This window comes from Danio rerio, chromosome 3, assembly GCF_049306965.1.
Source record: "Danio rerio strain Tuebingen ecotype United States chromosome 3, GRCz12tu, whole genome shotgun sequence".
Lineage (NCBI taxonomy): Eukaryota > Metazoa > Chordata > Actinopteri > Cypriniformes > Danionidae > Danio > Danio rerio.
Window position 1 is genome coordinate 1,803,700 of NC_133178.1, and position 6,457 is coordinate 1,810,156.

A 6,457-nucleotide genomic window follows, 5' to 3' on the forward strand; every position below is an offset into this window, starting at 1 on the left:
GATATACGCCACCGCCGCCGTACTGTCCGTCCTGACCAGCACGTGTTGCCGCTCCAGCACCGGAAAAAAACGGTGGAGAGCGAGGAACACTGCCAACAGCTCCAGGCGATATGCCAATGCAACTGGGTACCTTTCCACAGGTCCGCAGCCGCATGCCCGCAACGCACAGCCCCCCAGCCCGTGTTGGAAGTGTCTGCTGAAACGACAACAAGACTGGACGCCTGTTCTAGAGACACCCAGGCCTGTAGGAACGAGGGGTCGCTCCAAGGGCTGAGGGCGCGGCGACACAGCGCAGTAACAGAGACTCGATGTGCGCGCGCGTGCCATGCGCGTCTGGGGACTCGATCGTGAAGCCAGTGCTGAAGTGGTCTCATATAGAATAATCCGAGCGGCATGAAGCGGCTGCGGATGCCATATGCCCCAGGAGCCTCTGAAATAGTTTCAGTGGGACCACTATTTTACTGTCGAGCTCTCTCAGACAGTACAGCATCAGCTGAGCGCGCTCTCCGGAGAGGCGCGCTGCCATGGTGACCGAGTCCAGCTCCAGCCCGAGAGAAGAGATCCTCTGCACGGGGGCGAGTTTGCTCTTTTCTCGGTTGACCTGAAACCCCCACAGGTGGAAGTGCCAGAGCACTTTGTCTCTGTGCATAATCAACTGCTCCGAGAGAGGGCAAAAATCAGCCAGTCATAAAGAAATTGAGTATGCAGATGCCCGCGAGCCGAAGGGGCTTGGTGAGGACCCGCGGAGACAGAGAGAGCCCGAAGGGGAGGGCTTTGTATTGCCAAGCTCGACCTTCAAACGCAAACCGCAGAAACTGTCGGTGGCGAGGAAGAGTGGAGACATGGAAATACGCGTCCATCAGGTCTAATGCTGCAGACCAACCCAGAGGACGAACGCACCGGAGGATGCGCTTCTGCGTGAGCATTCTGAACGGCAGCTTGTGCAGGCAGCGGTTCAAAACGCGCAGATCTAGGATTGGCCGTGACCCACCGCTCTTTTTGGGCACGATGAAGCGTGGGCTGTTAAACCCGCTCTCCATCTCGGCTGGAGGGAGCGGCTCGATTGCATCCTTCGCCAGGTGGACAGCAATCTCCTCTCGCAAGACAGGGGCGGACAGGGGGCTGACCCTGGTGAATACACACCCGTGACTTGGGGGGCCGTTTCGCGAACTGAATCGCATAGCCGAGTCTGATTGTGCGTATGAGCCACCGCGAAGAGCTGGCCCGCGCTAACCAGGCAGGCAGAGCTCTCGCTAATGGACTCATCGCTACAATCGCTGACGTACCAGCAGTGGGGCAGCGCGGAGTGGGTGTGCTGTTCCGGGAAGCTTGTGGGTCCCACGGAAAAGCTGGAGGTGAGATATTTACTCTCACTCCAAACCCGAGCTCCGGAGGGGAGGCTCGAGGGGTGGGAGAAAGGAGACCGTCCTCCCAGCGCTCGTGAGCCACTGGCGAAACGCACCGAATCTACAAGCTAGAAAGCATAGCGTCCCAGACTGGCAGATTTCGGGCTGTCACATCTGTGGAAGTGAAAAGTGCCCTTTCATAATGTTTTCATGGCAGTAAAAAGTGCCGTTGGAAATGGGGCCCCGCCCTCCAGCGGGGAAAGAGCAAGTTCCCTCTTCTCCAGATGGCCTGTCCCAGGGGCGCTTCGCGGTCCGTTGCCGGACTTAGCGGTGTTCTGGGCAGGGGGGCTGCCTGCTTCCGGAGGCGTGTGCGGGGGCGGAGCAGCTCTCGTAGGCGGGCGCCTTCGGCGAGGAGCAGGTATGAATGGCACGGCGGGCGGAGCGGGCTACGGACCGCCGATAAGACATCACCCACCAACTGCTCTCTCACCGCCTTGAATTCCTGGGTGAATTCACAGACAGTGTCGCCGAACCTGGCTGGGGATATGGGGAAGTCAAGAAAGCGGACTTTGTCGACTTTGCGCATATCAGCCAGGGGTGGCGCTCCTGGACCACTAATGTGGACATCGTCCTCCCCAACGCACACGCAGCGGACTCAGTAGTCCGAAGAGCTAAGTCGGCGGCGGTGCGAAGCTCGTAAGCCTGGGTTGGACCCACCCTCGTGCAGCTCGGCCAGCGCCTGCGCTTGGTAGCGCTGGTAGGTGGCTATCGCATGCAAGGCGGAAGCAGCCTGGCCCGCAGCTATGTAAGCTCTAGCTCCGAGGGAGGTAGATAACTTACAGGCTTTGGATGGGAGACGAGACGGACCCCGCCAAGAAGAGGCGCCGCGCGGATTTACCGCCATCGCGCACTCAACCTGAGGAATCGCCACATACCCCCTGGCTGTTTCACCGTCAAGAGTGGTTAGGGTGGAGGAACACGCAGCACGAGCAGAAAAAAGTGCTTTACAAGACCGCGTGAGCCTACTGTGCACCTCCGGGAAGAAGGGAACGCCCCTCTAGTCGGTCCGGCCGCGGAGCTGGGGGATAAACCATCTCCAACCCACGGCCGAAGCAGCCCGGGAAAGCACGGCTAACATGTCCGTTTCAGGATCCGTAGTGACAGCGCTCACCAGCCCGAAGGGGGCGAGCGGGTCTGGATCATCATCAGACAATGAAAGCCCACCCTCCGATGCCGCGGTGGACATCTGGTCTTCGGTGTCATCGGGCGTAAGGGCTAGCATCTGTTAGACGGATCGCTTCCCCCGCCCGAAGCTTGGATGGAGCGCTTAGAGGAGCGGGAGGTCCGCGGGCCCGTGGGCGACGGATTATCTCTTGCTGAAACCCTCAGATCTGCCCGAGTGCCCGCTGCAGAGAAGGGGACAACTGGGGTGGTTCGCCCTTTTGCAAAGGCTAACCGCGATCTTGCGCAACAGTCATGGCATCGCAATGACGACATGAACTGCCCGCGAGCAGCGCATTAACATGCTGGACCCCCAGACATGTAACGCAGTGCCCGCGCCCATCATCCGAGGACAGGAAACCACCGCATCCAGAAACGCACAGTCGGAGCGCCGTCCTGATAAGGACGTGCTGCACGACTGTGTTGCTCTTTCTGTGAAGTTTGCAACTTTATACGCACCGCTCTGGAGGACCGGACCCAAAGAACGCCAGGCAAGGGAGAAACCCAGCTCGACCGTCTGCCACTGCGTGTACACACTCTGGACCGGGAGAATGCTCTCGTTCGCTCAGAATCGCTGGTCACAGCAGGAGGAACCCTCATCGACTCGATCAGAAAGTCTCTGAAGCGAAAAGGATAGCGTCTGCTGGCGCCAGGTGAGCTTATATACTCAGTTGATTGCTTATGCCGCTCACCTGCGCAGGCTTGCGCTGCCAATTCATTCTTAATTGGCCCGTTCAATACTCTTTCAGACGAGTAGCTTCTGAACCGAACCGAACCTCCCTATGCCTGGATTTTACAATCAAATCCACTTATAGTGCTGAAGTTCCCCCCGAAGGGGAACTGCAAACTATCTTCAGTAAATTTTTCATTTTTAATTGCATCTTCGACTCTGAGTCTTCTCTTCATCTGACACACCAGACTTTTATTTAAACTGTTTATTCAAATCTCCCAACAGTTTTTGCCTTTTATTCATGTTTTCCCCTCGGGGTTGTTTATTTTCCCTTTTATTTAATTTTATTATAAATAAATAACCTTTCACTCTGCATTTGGGTCCTCGCTCCTTTTTCCCCATTTCCCCTCACCTACCCTGACACCTCTATAAGTTGTTTCAACTGTGTGGTGTAAAAAGTGCTGCAAATTATGACAACTCAAAAACTTCTCCAGTAACGTTTACAATATTTTAAGTACTCTAACTCAAAGCTAGGCTACTTTACAATTGTTTTACTCTCCCATACTTTTCAATGAAACGTTAACATCCAGATGGACGGGGCAACCATTACTGCATCCAAAATGGTGAAAAGCCTTGGAGTAACAATTGATGACCAACTAAACTTCTCTGACCACATTTCTAGAACTGCTCGATCGTGCAGATTCGCACTCTATAACATCAGAAAGATCCGACCCTTTCCTATCTGAACATGCAGCTCAACTCCTTGTTCAAGCTCTTTTTCTGCCAGTTGCTGCTCGCATCAAATTCAAAGCTCTGATGTTTGCTTACAAAGCGACTTCTGGCTTTGCTCCTTCTTATCTGCTCTCACTTCTGCAGATCTATGTGCCCTCCAGAAACTTGCGTTCTGTGAATGAACGTCGCCTCGTGGTTCCATCCCAAAGAGGGAAGAAATCACTTTCCCGAACTCTCGCGTTCAATCTGCCCAGTTGGTGGAATGAACTCCCTAACTGCATCAGAACAGCAGAGTCACTCGCTACTTTCAAGAAACGACTAAAAACTCAACTATTTAGTCTCCACTTCCCTTCCTAATCTGCAATTCCCTCTCTGACTCCTCCACTAACTACAAAAAAAAAATTACTAATGTTTTGCTTCTTACACTTTCTTCACATACCTGAAACTTGCCTACAGCACTTATTCATCGTTGCTCTTAGTTGTGTAAATTGCTTCCTTGTCTTCATTTGTAAGTCGCTTTGGATAAAAGCGTCTGCTAAATGACTAAATGTAAATATAAATGTTAACTTGGCAAAATTACCCCAGACTTTTGTACATAAAACATACAAACATTAGAGTCACTGTTTGGTTTTTAAGCATTCTGCTACAAATATTTTAATACAGCAGTTCTCACACTAGGTGGTGAGCACAGGCTGCAGTGTGAACTATTAGCAAGACGTGTAGCAAGTTTAGGTATTATGGTAAAACTACACCTCTCATGTCCAAAATAAACAAAATCACAAGTGACATGGGACCACAAATCAGTCCAAAGTGTCAATAACTGTGAACAGATTTATGCAACATCCAAAAGCTGAATGAATATTTGGTCACACTTTATTTTGATGGTCCGTTTGTTACATTGTACTGACATTTAAACTAATTCTCATTAGATTATAAGCAGACTGTTAGGTTGGGTTAGGGTAAGTTAATATGTACTTGGAAAGTTTCTTAGAGTGAGTTAAATGTCTGTTGAAGGAGCAGTATCAACATATATTAAGCAGACAGTTTATACCCAAATGGACCATCAAAAGAAAGTGTTATTGTATAATTCAATGGCTTTGTAACCCCACCAGCCCTACAGTACCGAAACTGCTCAAACTGGGATCAAACCAGCGACTTTCCGCATGGGAGTCTTACAAGAAGGCTAAAGACCACGACATCTAGCATCTGTTGCTAGAGCACAGTTTGAGGTTAGAGGAGTGAGGTTTACCTGCACAGCACTTCATTAGCTGCCCTCTGTTACAGTTTGTCAGGAAAAAAAAACACAATTGGTATAGATACAATTGTTTGAAAAGCTGAAATCTGAGGGTTGTGAAAAAAAATCAAGAGAAAATAACCTTTACAGATCTCCAAATAAAAAAGGTCTTGATACATTTATGGAAGAAAGTTTATTAAATAACTTCATGGAAGATGATTTTTAACTTTTAACAATTACTAAATGCACTACAGAATGTTTCTTTTCACACAAACTGCATGAATAGTATCAGTGCTGCAGAGGTTTGTTCTGTGGCACCAACAATGTGGTAGCATGGATCCATCCTGCCTTGTATCAGCGGTTCAGGCTGGTGGTGGTGGCGTAATGGTGTGGGGGATATTTTGTTGGCAGACTTCAGGCCCATTAGTACCAACTGAGCATGGTGTCAACGCCACAGCTTACCTGAGTATCCATGCCTCCATGACCACAGTGTGTCCATCTCCTTATTCTGCAACTCAGTACAGTGAAACACCCATACACTCTCATTCACACTCATACACTACGGCCAATTTACTTCATCAATTGACCTGTACCGCATGTCTTTGGACTGTGGGGGAAACCGGAGCACCCAGCGGAAACCCACGCCAACATGGGGAGAACATGACCCAGAGCAGGTCCAGACCCAGCCAGTACTCAACCAGCGACCCTTATGCTGTGAGAAAACAGCGCTTACCGCTGAGCCATTGTATCACCCCATCATATTACATATACATTACATAAATGAATCACATCTGTCACAATGTTTATAGTTGAAAAAATGCTGATTGTTTTAATATGTCAATAATTTGTCTGAGTACATTCTCTACCTGCCTGTAATATAATTGAAAGTGCTGTTGCTGATGAGTATAATGACATTTGAAATACAATGTTGTGACGACCCCTTGTGGTCGTTTGTGGCTGGGGTGTGGGTGTCTGTCTGTGCGTCAGTGTGTGTGCAATTGTGTTGAAAGCATAGAATTGTGTAATTCTCCTCACAGCTGATTGACATTTAAATAGCCCTGTGGATTAATTTCGATGTTAGGATTAAGTGATATGTCTCTATTTTTTTTTTAGTTTGTTATTTTTGAGCAGATCGGTGGCTAGAGCTATGTCTCCGGAGCACGCCGAGGTGTGACAGAATCGCCAATATAATTGGTTGTTGTTTTCAGCCTGCGGTATTTGGTGCATAAAAACCCACCACTGTATGCTTGAAGA